Source organism: Phascolarctos cinereus, unplaced genomic scaffold (assembly GCF_003287225.1).
Source record: "Phascolarctos cinereus isolate Bilbo 61053 unplaced genomic scaffold, phaCin_HiC Scaffold_2;HRSCAF=192, whole genome shotgun sequence".
Classification (NCBI taxonomy): domain Eukaryota; kingdom Metazoa; phylum Chordata; class Mammalia; order Diprotodontia; family Phascolarctidae; genus Phascolarctos; species Phascolarctos cinereus.
The window spans coordinates 222,458,449-222,479,967 of record NW_027555625.1 but is presented as its reverse complement, the minus strand read 5'-3'; the positions used below and the strand labels follow the sequence as shown (position 1 = coordinate 222,479,967).

At 36.0% G+C, this 21,519-nt stretch overlaps 1 protein-coding gene across 1 annotated transcript in view; it reads right to left on the bottom strand.

Annotated features, from left to right (window-relative positions):
- ASXL2 (ASXL transcriptional regulator 2) overlaps positions 1–21,519 on the bottom strand; it is a 168,049-nt gene that overhangs the window by 98,938 nt on the left and 47,592 nt on the right.

Genomic DNA, 21,519 nt, shown 5'->3' with positions numbered 1-21,519 from the left:
ATAAAATATAATTCAATAAACTGAATAATCTAGATTAATATGGGTAATACGTATAGCCATATAAATCTGTCCTAGCGGACTTCCTCACCACTAAGATAAAATTTAAATATCAAAAGAAATCAAAATTAGAAAAAGAAAATAAGAAAGCAGTCTCTACAGCGCAGGTTTTTAATTGTGTGTGTGTGTGTTGTGTGTGTGTGTGTGTGTGTGTGTGTGTGTGTGTTGTGTGTGAAGGCCATGGACCCTTCTCAGACTGTTTTAAAATGCATAATAAATTATAGTGTTACAAAGAAAATCAATTATATTTAAATGTAGTTGTCCATGTTTTGATCCAAATAGCTGATATTAAAAGGTTAACTCTTCCAGGACCAAGCACAAATTCTTGGGTCACCCCAACTGGGGAGTAGCTTTCCAAGTTCAGTTTAATTTTGCTCAGCACACATTAGGCACTGGAGACACAAAAATGAAAAGCAATCTCTACCTTCAAGATGCTTACACTCTAGGGTGGGACAAAATATGCAAATAAATTAATCAACAAGAAATCAACAAGGAAAGAGTAATAAAATCTAGAACATCACTGAACTAATGAATGCTAAAGCAGACTGTAAAGATACAAAAAATAGCCATCAATAATAGTCTGATGTCAAAGATAACACCACTCTATATTTGGAGATGGCCATTCAAATCGTACTAGATCCATCAAAGCATCACTTTGACCACGTATCTCCATCTTTTCCATGATAATTGCATGACACATTTGTCACATGTTTGGCTAAAAATAGAGGTAAATTACATCTACCACCCTATCAAAAATAGAAAATTACTCTAGCATGACTTGCTGATGAAATCAAATATGCTCTTTGTCTTTTCTGGATTTACACTAACCACCCTTTAAGTATTTTCTGCAGGCTCTTTCCCATTCTCTACAATGATGAGATTTCCTAAATCAGAGAGATTACTGCTTTGTCTTCCTGCCCACTACCCAAAACGAGTATCAATTTCCAATTCTACCAGCAAAATATGAGCACTTCTGTCTCTCTACGTTCTATAAGGAGAATTTTTTCTCTACATTCTATACAGAGAACTTTTGCCACTTTTAATTTTTTTTGGACAATTAGATGAATACTTCAATTCTTACCAGTGCAATTCTCCTGGCTCATGCTACCTAGGTAGAAAGCAAAGGATACCATGATTTTAAAAGAATCATAATTGCATATAACTGAATGAAAGAAGAAAGGAAAGAAATATGAGTTTGAGTAGGTTACAACATATGACCAATAATGGTAACATACGAGAATTAGGGTAAAATTTATTTTTAAATGGTTTTATAGTAATAAGAGTAAAAGACATCTTAGATAATTGTGACTTAAAATGTAATAAGTTAAGGGGCAGCTAGGTGGTGCAGTGGATAGAGCACCAGCCCTGAAGTCAGGAGGACCTGAGTTCAAATCTGGCCTCAGACCAAACACTTGACACTCACTAGCTGTGTGACCCTGGGCAAGTCACTTAACACCAATTGCCCCCCCCCAAAAAAAGAAAAGAAATAAGCTGGTGACATAGCAAAAAAGGAAATACTGAAAGAGCCAAGGAAAGGTAAGAGAGAGACATTTTTCCAGCCTAGGACAACCTAGGAAGTCCACAGAAAATGTCAGCAACACGGGTGAGTGCAGGCCCAGAGAGTGGCAAAAACACCAATAGCAGACCTTGGAGAACAGCAGCAGCAGCTATGAGAGCTCTCAGCCCAGAGATGGTAAGGGGGTCAGACAACTGGTCAGAAAGAAATCAAAGGGGACCCTGCTGGTACCTGGGTGCAGCTGGCACTGACTTACAAGTCTATTGCCCATTAGCAATCACAGTTAAAGGAACAAGAGGAGCATGTCATCAGTCACAGGGGAGCAAGGGACCTAGTCATAGTTGGAGGGCCAAAAGAAGCACTAGCACTAGCAGCTGCAGGGGACCTGGGTAAATACCAGTGACCACCCCTCTCCCAGGATAATACCATGTTGGAAGTATCAAAAACTTGCAGACTCCCAGAAGTAGCTCTGAAAACAGTAGCACAAAAAATCCTGAAGTTTGGCACGGTATCTCTCCACGCCCAGTGAGCAGAGCCCAACTTTAACACAAAGTTCAAAGTGAAGAAACACACCGGGGAAATGAGCAAACAACAACAAAGAACTTGACCACAGAAAGCTAATACAGAGGCAGTTAAGATTAAACATAAACTTAGGAGAAGACAACAATGTGAAAAAAGCTACAAGCAAAGCCTCAAAGAAAGAAAAAGGGTGTACTGAGTAGGAGCTAGTTAATTCTGTAAATTCAGAAGAGGCCAGAAAAACTATATGTATTCACCATCCTTATCTATATCATGATTTGTATCCTGGAATCTCTTTTTATGCTCTATAAACAGTAAAGACTAGCCATATATCATATATCAACATAATAAGCACAATAAACTACCAAAGATAGAGCAGAAGAAAATACTGCTGAAAGAAAGATACTGCTAGGAAAGTTCTAAGTGAAAGAAGTCCTTCCTCCAGCGCCTATAGGGGGCCATCATCAGTCATCCTGACCTACATCTTGCCACTGGACTCAGATGACTCAGAAGGAAAGAGGGGGACTGATGACTTTGGACAGCTCTGACTCGCTTAAATCATATTCACTTGCAATTTAAGACATAACCAAGCTGATGTCATTGGCACTCTTTGAGAATAAAGGACAAACAAAAACAGCAGCAGAGTGATTGAAGGAAGAGAACACAATGTGTATACCTGCACACCCACCCACACCCCTAAAGCATGGTGCACGGCACATGACTTTTAAAATGAACTGAAGTAAATATAAAATGAGTTCTACGTGACCTCCAACAATTAACATATTAATTAATTTAGAAATGAAACCAAATGCTATGTAATTATAATGACCAAGCCTGGCCCAGAAAAAGAGACCAGAACACGCACCTTCCTTCCAGAGATAGGAACTATGGTCATAGTACAGTGCATATATTGTCAAACCTGGCTTATTTCAGAACTTAGCTGAAATTTTTCTCCTCTTTTATTCTCTATTACATGGGTTAGATTGGTGGGTAGGAAAGGTGGAGAAGAATATATTTAGAAATGAAAGTCATGTCTAAAAACCTTATTAGTTTAAAAAAAACAATGAATTTACAGGAGATAAAAACATTTACAATCTTTGATACTTTGACAGGAAGAAGTTTTGACGAGTAGCTTTTCTATGATACTTGCATGTCTGGGTCATTTAAAGAATACAGATTTGTTAACACGGTGTGACAGAGAGTACTTAATTTGGCCACAGAAAAACTGGATTTAAATCCAAACAGCTACTTCCGCCTGGGAGTGACCTTGAGAAAACAGCTTAACCTCTCTGGGCCCCAGCTTTGGCATTCGTAAAATTAAGAGTGATGGACCAGATCTCCAGGTCCTTTCTAGTTCTGAATCTATGATCCTATTTGATTCTATAACTGTTAGAGGTCACTATGTCTGTATTGTATGTTGTTTTTGTCTGGTTAGCAGTAACAAAACTTTAAAGTTTTACCCAGACGATACATATGGGATGACTGCACTAGTGTTCCTTCTAAAAGACTCACCAGAGAAAGACAGAAATAACTCTTTTTGGTAGCCATCATAGCCTATAAATAACCTTTAAAGGAAAAATTATTCTTCAGTTGGTAAAAACACTGCTTTTATTTTATATAGTTGGCAGGTTACAGTCATGAAAGTAACATCGGTACCAAAATAAGCAGGTACCACTATATGGTACTAACCCATTTTGATATACAATCTCAAAACATGGTTTCTGTGAACTACTAAAATCTTAAAGCATTAAACAAACCTGCCACCACCACTACCATCCCTACCGGAAAGTTTGATCAGTTTCACGTGTGTTACATGCACCAAGATAAGAGACTAAACACACAAGGTTTCCAAAATGAATCTCAGGGAAATAGATTCTGTACAGAACAATAACAGTTTCACTGGAATGGTTACATCAATAAATCAGCCAACCACTATGCATTAAGTATCTGCTAGGTGCCAAACGCTACGCTAGGTGATAGAGATGGGGGGGGGGGAAGACAGTCTCTGTTCTTAGGAACTTATTTTCAATTGTAGAAATGACATATGCATAAAATAAACATATAGAGAAAGTATAAAATAAGTAAACATAAGATTGCTAAAGAGGGAGGACACTAGCAGTTGACAGCACTTTGAATGACTTCATAAAGAAAGATGTGGTACCTAAGCTAAGTCTGGAAAGAACACATTCTATTAGGCAAAAGAGAGGAAATAATAAGCATTCAGAGTGATAAGAATGATCAGTGCAAAGGTACAGAAACAGAAGATGGAATACCATGTAGGAGGAGGAAAAAGAATACTAAGACTAGAGAGGTCAAATGTAGGAATTATTAACCTAGGGACCACGTTCTTTTTTATACAAAATATTTTAATAACTGTCAAATATAATTGGTTTCTTTTGTAATTCCATGCATTCCATAATTCAGCATTCTGAGAAAGAGTCCATAGCCTTTACCAGAAAGCCACAGGAGTTTCAGGACCCCAGCCTAATGGACATAAAATGCTAGAATCTCTAAAACCATTTCTCTATAGCGATACAAAAGGACATCTTATATCAAATGCTCTAAAAACAAATTTAAAGGCATCTGATTTCAGTTATCAAGAATGTAGAAAAAACATAGTTCATTGGCAAACATGCTACAACGCAATATGGCTGTTCAAAGGACACCATGTGGTAGAAACAGTATTTGACGGAACATCTAACAGCAGGCATTGGGTCAAGAATAGAAATGGAGTGTGACTTCTTGGGGTTGGGGGTGGGGGTGGCAGAGAAGATCTATAGTTACATAATTGGATTGCTGTAGGGAAGAATCATCCATAGCACCTCATACCTATCAGATTGCCTAACATGAGAGAAAAGGAAAATGACAAATGTTGGAGGGGAAACTGGGACTGTTGGTGGAGTTAATGAACTGGTCCAACCACTCTCAAGAACAACTAGGAACTATGCCCAAAGGGTTAAAACTATGACCCAATAATACCACTACTAGGTCCGTATCTCCCCCAAAAGGGGAAAGGAGGTGTTTTCTTTTATTTGTTTTTTCTTTTGTGTTTGTTTGTTTTTTGTGAGGCAGTTGGGGTTAAGTGACTTGCCCAGGGTCACACAGCTAGTGTATCATGGTGTCCGTGGCCAGATTTGAACTCAGGTCCTCCTGCCTTCAGGGCCAGTGCTCTAACCACTGTGCCATCTAGCTGCCCCCGAGCTGTTTTCTTAAAAAAAAAAGTATTTATAGTAGCTCTTTTTGTGATGGTAAAGAAATGGACACTGAGGGGACACCCATCAATTGGGGAATGGCTGAACAAGTAGTGGTATATGATCAGGATGGAACTCGATGGTGCTATAAAAAATGACAACCAGGACAGTTTCAGAAAAACAAGGAAAATTTAAAAGAACTCATGCAAAATGAAGTGAGAAAAACCAGAACATTGTACACAGTAACAGCAATATTATATAAGGCTAATCAACTGTGAAAGACTTAGCTATTCTGATCAAGACAATGATCTAAGACAATTCCAAAGGAAACTACTATCCACCTCCAGAGAGAGAAATGATGAACTCTGGATGCAGACTGAAGCATATTTTTTTAAACTTATTTTTCTTGGTTTTTTTTTAACCTAGCTAATATGGAAATATGTTTTGAAAGAGAGAATTTGAAACTCAAAATTCTGGAACTCATATTTTAAAAAATAAATGTTTAATAATTTTTACATTAATTGGAAAATAATGAAAAAAATTAATTGGAAAAAATTTAAAAATAAATTTCAAAAAAGAGTCACCTATAGACATCAACTAGACTTAGATGCTAATAGTCTGGTTCTACCACACTAACTAGCTTTCCAAACTTGAACAATCAATACTTTTTCCTTCTCTGAACTTATGAAGGATGCGTTTCTTTGTAGAGGTAGGGGGCCACAAGGTGCAGAAAACTGTATATAAGAGACTTTTATGTGATGGTTAGTTTTGCTGAATTGCTTTTTCCCCCCTTTTTTGTTTTGTTTTTGTTTTGGTGAGACAATTGAGGTTAAGTGACTTGCCCAGGATCACACAGCTAGGAATTGTCAAGTGTCTGAGGCTGAATTTGAACTCAGGTCCTCCTGACTCCAGGGCCAGTTCTCTGTCCACTGTGCCACCTAGCCACTCCTTTTCCCTCTTTTTTATTCTGTTACAAGAGATGTTTCTCTGAGAGAAAGTGAGAGAAGAGGCTGAGGAACTGAGGAAGGCAGAAAGAGCAGAGAAGGAAATAAATATTGAGAAATAAAAGATAATAAAATTTCAGTTTTTTAAATGAAGAAACTGGGCTCAGTCTTTAAATCAAGAAAAGCCAGTCCCTTCTCCATCTTTTATTCTCTCTGCCAAGAGGTAGGCGATCAACAAAGCCCAGAAAAATCAAGTCAAAGAAAAAGCCATAACATTTAGTTAAGGGATTGCTTATAAACATAAGAGAGCAGTATCTCTAGAAAAGTGGGGAATCACAACTACTTCCCAAAAGGCTGATATATGAATTGGAGGTAGGAAAGTGGAGATTAAGTTTTTGACACTATGAATCAACAAATTATCCTCAATATCCCTTCCAGTCTTTAGATAAATGAACAATTATCACTTGATTTGATATGACACATCACTGTGTTCTTAAAAAACAAACTTCCTGAGAATAATACACCTCAGAACGCTGTCTTCAGTCCTTTATCGTTCTTGCTAAATGTTTACTTTTCTTAGGGGATTCAATTACCTTCAAATGGTTCTCTATTCCTAAGTTAAAATCTTTAATTTAAAAAAAAAACCATCATCTACAAATTACCAAATCTGAAAATACCAAATCTAGGCCCAATATTTACTAATATACATTTATTATGGTGATCTCTAATGTTCTCTCTCTACTTTTCTATCATTAGCCCTCTATAGGTATGGTATTACAAAAATAAAATAACATTTCTTCTAGCCTCAAACACATCTTCCTAACTTGATAATGGGAGAAAAAAAAAGAGGAGTCTTAAAAGACCCAAATGTGCATTAAAAACATCTACAGATGTTGTTGTAGAAAAACCTGGAAACAAAATAGGTAGGTGCCACCAAGCAGGGAACAGCTAAAAAATTATAGTATAGGAATACAGTGTACTAAGATTTAATAGCTTACTTCTACGGCTATATCCCAAAGAGATCAAACAAATGGGAAAAGGACCCACGTGTACAAAAATATTCATAGCAGCTCTTTTTGTGGTGGCAAAGAATTGGAAATTGAGAGGATGCCCATCAACTGGGGAATGGCTGAGCAAGTTGTGGTATATGAATGTAATGGAATACTATTGTGCTATAAGAAATGATGAACAGGCTGACTTCAGAAAAACCTGGAAAGACTTATATGGTCTGATGCTGAGTGAAGTGAGCAGAACCAAGGGGACTTTGTAGACAATAACAGTCACGTTATGCAATGACTAAGAATGTTAAACTGAACCCTTCTCAGCATTACAAGAATCTAAGACATCTCCAGAGGCCTCGGGATGGAAAATGCTGTCCACATCCAAAGAAAGTTGAATCGCTATCACTTATTTTTACCTTCTGTTGAGTTTTCTTTCATCTTTCTGATGGTTCCTCCTATTGGTTTTAATTTTTACTTACAACTTCACTAATGTGAAAGTATGTTTAATGGGTATGTAAATGTAAAGCCTATATCAGATTGTGTGCCATCTTGGGAAGGGTGGGGGGGAGGAAGGGGGAGAAAAATTTTCAACTCAAAAGCATATGGAAGTGATTGTTGATAAATCAAAATAAATTAATAAATTTTAAAAAAAAAGATTTAATAGCTTAAAACACCAATAAGACTTTTGGGACATGCTGTATAATGGAATATTACTGAGCCATAAGAAATGATGATAGCAGTATCACAGAAAACTAGGAAGACTTGTGTGAAATGATACCAAGTGAAGTGAGCAGAACCAGAAGAACAATTTATAAAATGACTGCAATAATGTAAGGAAAATTACTTGAAAGACTGAATGACTGATCAACATCATTATCAATCATAACTTCAGGAGACCAGAATTATGTTGCTTAACTCCTGGCAGAGAATTCATAGACTAGACTACTGTAGAATGAGACATACAATTTCAGGCACAGGCAATGTATAAATTTGTTTTGCATGAGTATATTTGTCTACTACAAGGGAAAACTTCTATATGGGAAGGAAGTGGGAAGATGATACAAACAAAAGTAAAAAAAGAGTACAGCATCAATGAAACATTTTACACAGAAGAGAACAGAAGGAAATTCAGAAGTTAACAGGTAAGCAAAGCAGTTCATGATTGATATTTTTATAATAAAGAACAAAAGGCTTAAGGGGGGGACGACTCTGTTGTGTAGTGGGGGAAAAAATTCTGAATTCTGGAGCCAAAAGACTCAGCTCTGTCACTTATTAATAGCAAAAATGATATAATTCACTTAAGCCTCAATATTCTCATCTCTAAGTGTAGTACCAATTTCACAAAGTTTTCTTGAGGACTCACTGTAGTACAGCTTAAAGCCTATAAGATTCAGCTATGATTCTAATACCACAACTGGTACTTAGTAATGTTTGTTTAATCTGAACTTTCTCCTAAGTGTCAATGGTACCACCAGTGGTGCCCAATATACAAAGCCTCCAACCTCAAAAACAATAGGTAGCCACCACATCATAACTATTCCTCTTCCATAATAAATATCCTTTAGAAGAGTTATAAATTCATGTTTACCATAATCTGCTTGCTTGTTTCTGACCCTGGTGCATTTTTTGCTTAGAAAACATTTCAGATTAAGAAACTGGAAAACAAAATCTACATAAGCCTTGCTAGTACTCAGGGTTCCCATGAAATTTTTCCCTCCTCAGCAGTGTCTTATTCTGAAGTATTTCTATCACTGCCATCTCCAGTCTTTTTACTACTGCTGAAACATATTACACATTCCTGCCTTCACAACTTATCATGAACCAACAACTGGAAAAGCATCCAGCCTGCTTCTCCTAGATGAGAATCTGTCCCTGGTTTAGTGGACAAAAGTTGACACCACCATATAAGGTACAACTCATATTTAAAAGTGTAGAAGGGCAAGGAATCTACCCAAAGTTGTCAAAATATTTTGGCTGTTGAGCAAACAAAAATAGATAATTCATGTTTTTCTGCATACATGAATGTAGATTTTTTTCAAAGAGAAAAATTTTTGCATTTTCCATTATGAAGATATTAGCTTGCATTTGCTGTGCAACATTTTCAAATGATGCATTAGAAAAAATTTCTTGACAATAGGGAAAAAAGAACAAATTTTAAAAGCCCCTTCCGCTTTGGGAGAATACAACACTCTTGTATTAAACTATTATAATATTCAGAAAGTGTTGAAATTGTCAAATAATCAGGTTTAGAAAAGTGTTGCAGTTGAAAGGAATCAAACCACAACTTAAATCGAGGGCCTAGGTCTCCACAAATATCATTGCCTCCCCCTTTCGACACAGGTAAAAGCTCACAGAATAGGAAGACAACAAAGAAAGAGAACTCTACTTCCATAGCTGTGACTTAGACAACTGGTCTTAGCTAATGAGGGCAAAGTACCATCCTTAGAGAAATAAGCTACTGAGAGCAGCTGCAGGCTGGCAAGCAAGGAAACAAAACCGCATGTGGCCATGCAGTTTTAGAGAATGCCACAGCTAAATCTCTCTCCCAGCTCAGTGTAAACATCAAGGAAATAGAGTTTTTAAAAGCTGCTATAATGTGTCAACTTGGAGGAAGGAGCATATCCTAACTCCAGAAAAGATTTCTATTCCCCTTAGGAGTTAGAAATTATAACTACAAGTTCTAGGATTAAATATTTATCATAAACAGTGAATGTATATAAAGATATAAAAGACTGGAATGTATTTAAAGTAAAGGTTTGTGGAGTCTCAACACTGGCATCTGGTAGATGACAGCCCCAGATATAATAACCAGCAAGAGCACCATCTGCTGGTAACTCATACTCAAGAAACAGGAATCCTGGACGCTAGAAAAATAATAGATAAGAAATTGAAACTGCATAAAGTCAGAGCAAAAAATTATGCACAAAGAAGCATTTTTAAAATTCTTTAATACTTTTAAGCATTTAATTTAATTGTATTTAATATTCCCAAACCCAACAGCCTTTTCTCAGTCATCCTCCTTTCTGAGCTATAATCAGTTTTTTTACTACCATCCTTTCCGCAGTAGGGAATTCTCTTCTCTTGCATGAGAACAACGCTATTAGTTTTTCCTACTACCTGATAGTTCTATCTCAATCAGTCTCCATTTCTGTATCTTCCATCTCCCCATTCACTAAGTACATGTGCCTTCCCGTTCCTTAAAATTCGGTCCTAGGGCTTCCTCTCTGCTTTTTCCACATTTGCTCTGTTGCTAATGTCAGGTCCCAACAATCATCATCAATCTACATTGATAATTCCCAAATCTATATTCCCAGCCCTAATCTCTCTCCTGTAGTCCAGTCACGCAATGCCAACTATCTTATCTATTAGACATCACCACCTAGATGTCACAAAGGCAGCTGAAGGAAACTCATCATGTCCAACAGAGCTGTTTCTTATTTCTCTCTAGAACACTTTCCTCTTCCAAACTTCTCTCTCCATTGAAATCACCACTACTTCTCTAATTCACAAGTTCACAACCTTGAAGACACTAAGCCTCTCTGTCACTGGCAATTCAATTTAAAATTAATTGAAATAGTAACTTTAGCAAAGTAGCAGCATATAAATTAAATGCAAAGAAATCATCAGCTTTTTTAAACATTGTCAATGAAACCAAGGAGGACTTCCGCTTCCGGGAGCCAAGATGGCGGAGTGAAAAGGTAGTCCTCTCACTCTCCCCTATCAACCTCTGAAAACCCAGAAAATATCACCCCAGAAAAAAAAAAACCCTGGAACACCTGAACTAGAAGAAAGACAAGGAGCAGCAGTGCAGTAGCCCAGCAAAGGGTCTCCCAGTGCCTCAGCAAACAAGGGGCCCCAGCGATAAGTACCCTGCATTCATCTGAAAGGAGGTGAAGAAAACAACCTAAAGGCTTCCTAAAGCCCGCCTTGCTGATTCCAACCCAACACCAGGTGAGCTGTAGGAGCCGAAGCCCCAATTGTGAAGAAATCCTGAAGCCCAGGTGGTAGAGCAGGCAAACACCAACACCTGGACCTCCGAGTGCCTGTGGGGGGGGAACGTGGAAACCAGCTCAGAAAACCACCAGGTGCTGGCACTCCACTCAAAGGAATCTCCGTGCATTAGCAGAAAGAGGGAGACAACACTGCAGGGGCCCCAGGCAGATAAACACCTGCAGCACCATCTAAAAGGAGCTGAAGAAAGCTAAAGGAAAGGAAAAGCAGGCAACCTAGAATTGCCTGAAAGTTCCAGCCTTGCTGATTCCAGCCCAACCCCAACACAAGCTGCCAGAAACCTACAGCCTCCAATTCCCAGCATAAGAGGCCCCAGCACAAAGCCAGTGACCAAGACCTAGGCTCCCAACACAAGAAGCTTGGGTCAGTACCCTCTGTTCCCCAGCAAGAGAGCTCAATCTCTTTAAAGGCCAGGGAATAAAGAAACACCATGAGTAAAAAGAAATGTACCATAGATTCATGTTATGAGTGAAGATCAAGACAGAAATTCTGAAGAGGACAACATTGTCAACAAACCCACATCTGCAACAACAAAAGGGAATATGAACTGGTCTGAAGCCCAAAAAGCCTTCTTAGAAGAGCTCAAGAAGGATTTTAATAGTCAAATGAGAGAGGTAAAGAGTCCTTCAAAAATACAATTGGCCAATTGGAAAAAAAATACACTGAAGAAAACAAGTCCCTAAAAAACACAATTGGCCAATTGAAGAAGGAAGGACAAAAACTAACAGAAGAGTACTGAAGAAACAAGTCCCTAAAAAACACAATTGGCCAGTTGAAGAAGGAAGGACAAGAACTAACAAACGAAAACAATCTGTTAAAAACTAGAATTGGACAAATGGAAACTAATGTCTCTATGAGAGAGCAAGAATCAGTCAAACAGAAACAAAAAAATGAAAAAATAGATGAAAATGTAAAATACCTCATCAGTAAAACAACCGACCTGGAAAATCGACTCAGGAGAGACAATTTAAAAATTATTGGACTACCTGAAAATCATGATGAAAAAAAGAGCCTGGACAGTATCTTTCAGGAAATCATAAAGGAAAACTGCCCAGAAGTCCTAGAACCAGAAGGGAAAATAACCATAGAAAGAATCCACCATCACCACCTGAAAGAGATCCCAAATTGACAACGCCAAGAATATAATAGCAAAATTCCAAAATTACCAGATGAAAGAGAAGGTGCTGCAAGCAGCCAGAAAGAAACAATTTAAATATCATGGAACCACAGTCAGGATTACACAGGACCTTGCAGCTTCTACATTAAAAGACCGCAGGGCATGGAACATGATATTCCATAAGGCAAAGGAGCTTGGAATGCAGCCAAGGATCAATTACCCAGCAAAAATGAGCATCATTTTTCAAGGGAGGAGGTGGATATTCAACGAAATAGGAGACTTCCAAACTTTCCTGATAAAAAGACCAGAGCTCAACAAAAAATTTGATCTTCAAGTACAGGACTCAAGAAGGACTTAAAAAGGTAAATGGGACAGAAGGATACAATATGTTGTTAATAAGGGGGGGGGCTGTTTAAACCCCTACAAGGGAATATGAGACTTGCAACCCTTGAGAACTGTATTGTTATTACACCTTGTTAAAGGAGTATACATAAAGAGGGTGGATATTAGTTGACTTTGATGTAATGATAAAAAAAAATCTAATCAAGTGGGTTAAATGGATCCAAATAAGTGGATCAATCTGATCTTAGAAAATGTACTGAGAAAGGAGGAGGCAGACAAGGGTAAATTACATTACAGGAAAAGACACAAAATCCTATTACAGCAGAGGGAAAGGGGGGGGAGCATTGTTTGAACCTTACTCTCATCAGATTTGGCTCAAGAAGGGCATAATATAATCAGTTAGGTATAGAAATCTAACTTGCCCTATAGGCAGTAGGAGGGAAAAAGGGGAAAGAAGGGAGGGAAGAAGCAGTAAGATAAAGGGGAAGAAAAGGGAAAGGGATAATAAAAGGGGAGGGACTGAAGGAGGGTGGTCAAAAGCAAAACACTAGTGAAGGGGAGAAAGGAAAAAGGAGAAAAGCATAAATAGGGGGAAAAGGATGGAGAAAAAGACACAGATAGTAATCATAACTGTGAATGTGAATGGGATGAACTCTCCCATAAAACGGAAAAGATTGCAGAATGGATTAAAAACCATAATCCTACAATATGTTGTTTACAGGAAACACATTTGAAAAAGAGTGACACATACAGGGTAAAGGTAAAAGGCTGGAGCAGAATATATTATGCGTCAGCTGAAGTAAAAAAAGCAGGGGTAGCAATCCTGATCTCAGACAAAGCAAAAGCAAAAATAGATCTAATCAAAAGAGTAAGGAAGGAAACTACATCCTGCTAAAAGGCACCATAGACAATGAAGTAATATCATTACTAAATATATATGCACCAAATGGTATAGCATCCAAATTCTTACAGGAGAAGTTCAGGGAAATAGACAGCAAAACTATACTAGTGGGGGACCTGAACCTCCCCCTCTCGGCACTAGATAAGTCTAACCACAAAATAAACAAGAAAGAAGTTAAGGAGGTGAATAGAACATTAGAAAAGTTAGGTATGATAGACCTCTGGAGAAAACTGAATGGGGATAGAAAGGAATATACTTTTTTCTCGCAGTACATGGCACATACACAAAAATTGACCATGTACTAGGGCATAAAAACCTCACAATCCAATGCAGAAAGGCAGAAATATTAAATGCATCCTTTTCAGATCATGATGCAATAAAAATTATATGTAATAAAGGGCCATGGAAAGATAGACTAAAAAATAATTGGAAACTAAATAATCTAATCCTAAAAAATGATTGGGTCAAACAACAAATCATAGAAACAATCAATAATTTCATTCAAGAGAATGACAATAATGAGACAACATACCAAAACCTATGGGATGCAGCGAAAGCAGTTCTTAGGGGAAGTTTTATATCTCTAAATGCTTACATAAATAAAATAGAAAAAGAGGAGATTAATGAATTGGGCATACAACTAAAAAAACTAGAAAAAGAACAAATTAAAAATCCTCAACTAAACACCAAATTAGAAATATTGAAAACCAAAGGAAAAATTAATAAAATTGAAATTAAGAAAACTATTGAACTAATAAATAAAACTAAGAGCTGGTTTTATGAAAAAACCAATAAAATAGATAAGCCTTTGGTTAATTTAATTAAAAAAAGAAAGAAGAAAACCAAATTACTAGTATCAAGAATGAAAGAGGCCAAAGAAGAGGAAATTAAAACAATAATTAGGAATTATTTTGCCCAACTATATGCCAACAAATTTGACAATCTTAGTGAAATGGATACATATTTACAAAAATATAAATTGCCCAGATTAACCGAAGAGGAAGTAAAATACTTAAATAACCCCATCTCAGAAAAAGAAATTGAACAAGCCATTGATGAACTCCCTAGGAAAAAATCTCCAGGGCCAGATGGATTTACATGCGAATTCTATCAAACATTTAAAGAACAATTAATTCCAATACTATATAGACTATTTGGGAAAATAGGTGAAGAAGGAGTCTTACCAAATTCTTTTTATGATACAAATATGGTGTTGATACCTAAACCAGGAAGAGTCAAAATAGAGAAAGAAAATTATAGACCAATTTCTCTAATGAATATAGATGCAAAAATTTTAAACAAAATACTAGCAAGTAGATTGCAGCAACTTATCACAAGAATAATACACTATGACCAGGTAGGATTTATACCAGGAATGCAGGGTTGGTTCAATATTAGGAAAACTATCAGCATCATTGAGCATATCAACAACAAAACCAACAGAAACCACATGATCATCTCAATAGATGCAGAAAAAGCTTTTGATAAAATACAACACCCATTCCTATTAAAAACACTAGAAAGCATAGGTATAAATGGAGTCTTCCTTAAAATAATAAATAGCATTATCTAAAACCTTCAGCAAGCATTATATGTAATGGGGACAGGCTAGAAGCATTTCCAATAAGATCGGGGTGAAACAAGGATGTCCATTATCACCACTGTTATTCAATATTGTACTGGAAACCTTAGCTTTAGCAATAAGAGAAGAAAAAGAAATTGAAGGCATTAGAATAGGCAAAGAAGAAACAAAGCTATCACTCTTTGCAGATGACATGATGATATACTTAGAGAATCCTAGAGAATCAAGTAAAAAACTACTTGAAATAATAAACAACTTTAGCAAAGTTGCAGGCTATAAAATAAACCCACATAAATCATCAGCATTTCTATATATTACCAACAAAGCCCAACAGCAAGAGATAGAAAGAGAAATCCCATTTAAACTTACTGTAGACATTATAAAATATTTAGGAGTCTACCTCCCGAAACAAACCCAGGAACTCTATGAACACAATTACAAAACACTTTTCACACAAATAAAATCAGATCTAAATAATTGGAAAAACATCAGTTGCTCATGGGTAGGCCGAGCTAATATAATAAAAATGACAATCCTACCTAAGCTAATTTACTTATTCAGTGCCATACCAATCAAACTACCAAAAAATTATTTTATAGAGTTAGAAAAAATAATAACAAGATTCATTTGGAAAAACAAAAGGTCCAGAATATCAAAGGAACTAATGAAAAGAAATGCAGGGGAAGGTGGCCTAGCAATTCCAGATCTTAAATTGTATTATAAAGCAGCAATCATCAAAACTGCTTGGTACTGGCTAAGAAATAGGGAGGTGGATCAGTGGAATAGGTTAAATATGCAAGACACAGTAGTCAATGACTATAGTAATCTATTATTTGATAAACCCAAAGACCCCAGCTTCTGGGATAAGAACCCACTCTTTGAAAAAAACTGCTGGGAAAACTGGAAAAGAGTATGGCAGAAACTAGGCATAGACCCAAATCTCACACCATATACCAAAATAAAGTCAAAATGGGTTCAGGACTTAGATATAAAGGCTGATACCATAAGTAAACTGGGAGAACAAGGAATAGTTTACCTATCAGATCTATGGAGAACAGAAGAATTCATGACCAAACAGGAGATAGAGAACATTATGAAAAGCAAAATGGATAATTTTGATTACATTAAATTGAAAAGTTTTTGCACAAACAAAGCCAATGCAACTAAGATTAGAAGGAAGGTAGAAAATTGGGAAAGAATTTTTACAACCAGTCTTCTGATAAAGGCCTCATTTCTAAAATATATAGAGAATTAAGACAAATTTATAAGAACACAAGCCATTCCCCAATTGATAAATGGTCAAAGGATATGAACAGGCAGTTCTCAGATGAAGAAATGAAAGCCATCTATAGTCATATGAAAAAATGCTCTAAATCATTATTGATTAGAGAAATGCAAATCAAAACAACTCTGAGGTACCACATCACACCTATCAGATTGGCCAACATGACAAAACAGGAAAATGATAAATGTGGAGAGGATGTGGGAAAATTGGAACACTAATACATTGTTGGTGGAGTTGTGAAATGATCCAACCATTTTGGAGAACAATTTGGAACTATGCCCAAAGGGCTACAAAAATGTGCATACCCTTTGATCCAGCACTTCTAGGGCTATATCCCAAAGAGATCAAACAAATGGGAAAAGGACCCACAAGGACAAAAATATACATAGCAGCTCTTTTTGTGGTGGCAAAGAATTGGAAATTGAGAGGATGCCCATCAACTGGGGGAATGGCTGAGCAAGTTGTGGTATATGAATGTAATGGACTACTATTGTGCTATAAGAAATGATGAACAGGCTGACTTCAGAAAAACCTGGAAAGACTTATATGTCTGATGCTGAGTGAAGTGAGCAGAACCCAGAGGACTTTATACACAATAGCAGCCACGTTATGCAATGACTAAGAATATTAAATTGAACCCTTCTCAGCATTACGAGAATCTATGACATCTCCAAAGGCCTCGGGATGGAAAATGCTGTTCACATCCAAAGAAAGAACTATGGAAGTCAAATCACTCTCACTTATTTTTACCTTCTGTTGAGTTTTGTTTCATCTTTCTGACGGTTCCTCCTATTGGTTTTAATTTTTACTTACAACTTCACTAATGTGAAAATATGTTTAATGGGTATGTAAATGCAAAGCCTATGTCAGATTGTGCGCCGTCTTGGGGAGGGTGGGGGGGAGAAAAAGGGAGAGAAAATTTTCAACTCAAAAGCATATGAAAAAAAAATAAAAAAATAAAACCAAGGAGGAAAAGAGAGAAGAAAGTCCATTCAAAGAATAGAATACATAATGCATATTGGGGAGCATGCCTACCAAGACAAACAGAAACTATATACAGTTATAGTTTTTTCTAAAAATAACAACAGACCTAAATAATTGGAGATATTGTTTATGATTGGGTAATGCCATTAATAAAATTGTCAACACTACCTATATCAATGTCAGGGTCACAGCAAACTACTGCCTTAAAAATACAGGGAAAATGATAAAAATTCATCTGGAGGCAGAACCTAAAGTTGAAGAGTTTTTTGGTTTTGGTTTTTTCGGGGAGGTTTTTTTGGTTTTTAATTTTTCTCCCTTTAATTTCCCCTTCCTCCAAGACAGTACTTTATCTCTAGGATTAGTTTTGCTTGAACTACTATGATGTTACCTACTGGCTCTCTCCCCTCAACTCATATCCCTTTGCTATTTGTTAACCTTTTCCCTACTTTAGAAGTTAGACATTTTTATTTCTTTTATTTGACTATTTCATCCTTCTTTCTCTTCCCCTTTGCAGTTAAAAATCCATTTCTCACCTCTGTTCCTGATTTTTTTTACTTCTTCTTTCCCCCCGTACCCTTTTCTACTTACTTTATTCTTTTCACTAATTCTCTTTCCTTCCTGTCTAGACTGCAATCTTATTCTCTCATTCATAATCTATATATTTATTTATTCCACCTTTAATTTCTTCTTGCTCCTCATGGGTTTAAAATTTAAGTACCTAAGAAGTATGACCAATTCTAACCAATCTCTACATTATCACCTTTACAGATCTTGCCCCACCATCTCTTTTTTCTACCATTCTGAATTCTTTGAATGATCAATTCATGAGTGTAGGCAGAGGCACTGCCTCACATTACAAATTACCCTATGTCACAAATCCACAATTCATCATGATTGTTCTGTTTCACATGCAAAAGAAGAAAACATAAACTTAATTCTTACAATTATGAATGTGAAGGCCTAAACAATCTACTAAAGCAAGGCTGGCACCATGGATATGGAGTCAGGAATATCTTCGTTCAAATCCTGCCTCACTATGTACTAGCCATGTGACTTACCTCAGTCAACTATTCCGTAAAATGGGGATAAAATAGCACCTCATTCACGATGTTATTTTAATTATCACATTCATGTGATAACGTAATATATACATGCAAAGTTATTTATAAATCTTAAAGTATTATATAAATGCTATTTACTACTATTACTATTATTACTGCTACAAAACTAAAGAATGGGAAAATGGATAAGGAAAACAAAATCCCACAATCTTTTGCTTACAAGAAACACATCTAAAAAGGACAGGCATACAACAAAATCAAATTGAAAGACTGAAATAAACTTTAATATGCACTAGGTGAACCCAAAAAAACAAAACAGCTGCAATCATGCCTGGCAAAGCAAAAATAAAAATTTGCAATACTAACAAACAAGGGAATTACATCATGCTTAAAGGAAACATAAAGAACTAACCAATGAATTTAGATGGCACAAAATCTAAATTTATAATGGAATTAACTGAATTGCAAAAAGACAAAGATAATAAGAATAATAGAAGATTTGAATATTCCTCTAAAAGAACTAGCTAAACGTAATAGAAAGATAAACAAAAGGGATGTGGCCCTAACTGCAGACTTAATAATGAAATTCTAAATAATGGGTCCAAGAACAAAACACAGAAACATTGATTACTACGTGAAAAATAATAATAATGCCAAGACAACAAACCAAAATTTCTGTAATGCTGCTAAAAGTCTTCAGAGTTAAAATTATATCTCTGAAAACTATATTATCAAAACAGAAAGAAGATTCATGAAATTAATACCTATTTGAATAAATAAAGTTCAAAATCTTAACAAATCCTAATGAGCACAAGAATGGAAATCTTGAAAATTACAGGACAAATATATAAATTGGAAACCCAAAAGACCATAGAACTGAAATGAAGCCTAAATGCTGGCTCTTTGAAAAGGCTATTAAAATTGATATTTAGCAAACTTGATTTAAAAGTAAAATCAAATTAATAAAATAAAAATGAGCAAAATAAAATCACATACCCCCCAATAAAAATAACCAAAAACACTATATAAAATATATATATGACTAAAGGAACAAGAATTTAAAATTGCCTGAAATAGTTCCAAACTATTCAGAACACAAAATAGAAAAGGAAATTGAATTAGCTGTGAAGGAATCATTTAGAAAATAATTCCTGCTTCATATGGATTTACATAGGAGGAGATTAAATAGGATAATTCTACCAAACTTTAAAACAATTAATACTAATATTATAGCAATTCAAAAACTGAAAAATAAAGTACTCTCCCAAGCTCTTTTAATAGGACAAAAATACTCTTAATAGTTCAATCAGGAAAGGATAAAGCCAGGAAGGAAACTATAAATCAACATCACTACAGTATATTGATGCAAAAGGACAAGCACAAGGACTACACCTATGAATTCACTGATATAGACAACTCAAGGTGAAGATCTTTTTATTATTGTCAGTATATACTCTGCTACTCAGTCTTAAGAGAAATGCCTAGAGCAGAGGTGTCAAGTACACAAACCATAACACTCCCAATAAATAAATTAATAATAATAATAGTTATTGTAATATATAAACACATATAAAAACATGGTTTTTTAAATCAATAATTCAGGCCACAGGAATCTTTTATGTATAGATTATCAGGCCCCATTTCTATTTGTGTTTCACATTACTGGCCTGGATTACTATAAAGTTAAATGATTTGCCCAGGATCACAGAAAATATGTATCAAAAGCAGGACTTGAACCCAGGTCTTCTTGATTCCAAGGCTGGTTCTCCATTCTCTCCTCTATGCTGTCTCTCAATTAAAAATAATAATTAAAAAAATTTTAATATATGGGGGAAAATTGTTAAGAAAAAAAGCACATTCATTATGATCAAGTTGGATTTATAACTAGGATGCAAGGATGTTTCAACATTCAGAAAGCAACAATTATATGAAAAACAAAAATGTCACAAAACATACGATTATATCAATAAATACATAAAAAGTAGAGGCAGCTAGGTGGTGCAATATATAGAGCTCTGGCCTTGAAGTCAGGAGGACCTGAGTTCAAATCTGGTCTCAGACACACAACACACAACATTTACTAGCTGTGCGACCCGGGCCAAGTCGCTTAACCCCAATTGCCTAGCAAAAAGCAAAAAGAAAAAGTACAGCTGTGCTTTCATACAAAATACAACTATCAATTACGCTTTTAAACAACGAATGTGGTGGGAAAGAATTAGAAATTGAGAGGATGTTCATCAATTGGGGAATGGCTGAGCAAGTTGTGGTACATGAATGTAATGGAATACTACTGTGCTATAAGAAATGATGAACAGGCTGACTTCAGAAAAACCTGGAAAGACTTGTATGGTCTAATGCTGAGTGAAGTGAGCAGAACCAACAGAACATTGTACACAATAACAGCCACGTTGTGCAATGACTAATACTGATAAAGTTAACCCTTCCCAGCAATACAAGGATCTAAGACATCTCCAGAGGCCTCATGATGGAAAATACTATCCACATCCAAAGAAAAAACTATGGAATTTGAATGCAGATCAATGCATACTGTTTGCTATTTTTTTTCTCTTCTGTTGAGTTTTGTTTCCTCTTTCTGGTGGTTCCTCCTATTGGTTCTAATTTTTACTTACAACATCACTAATCTGAAAATATGTTTAATAAGAATGTGTGTGTGTGTGTGTGTGTGTGTGTGTGTATTATATATAGCGCCTATATCAGATTGTGTCTCATCTTGGGGAGGGTGGTGGAGAGGAAGGGGAAGTAAATTCTAAATTCAAAAACACATGAAAGTGATTGTTGATAAATCAAAATAAATTAATAAAAATAAATAAAAAAACCCACCAAGTACAGGCACAGGCAAATCTTTTTTTTAACATGCTGAAAAGTGTCTTAAACTAAAAGCTAGCAAAACATGTAGTAGAGACACATTAAAAGTTTTCCAGGGATAGTACTTTTTCAAAAGATTATTCAACAAGAGCTGCTATAAAAATTAGCAAGCAAAGCAATAA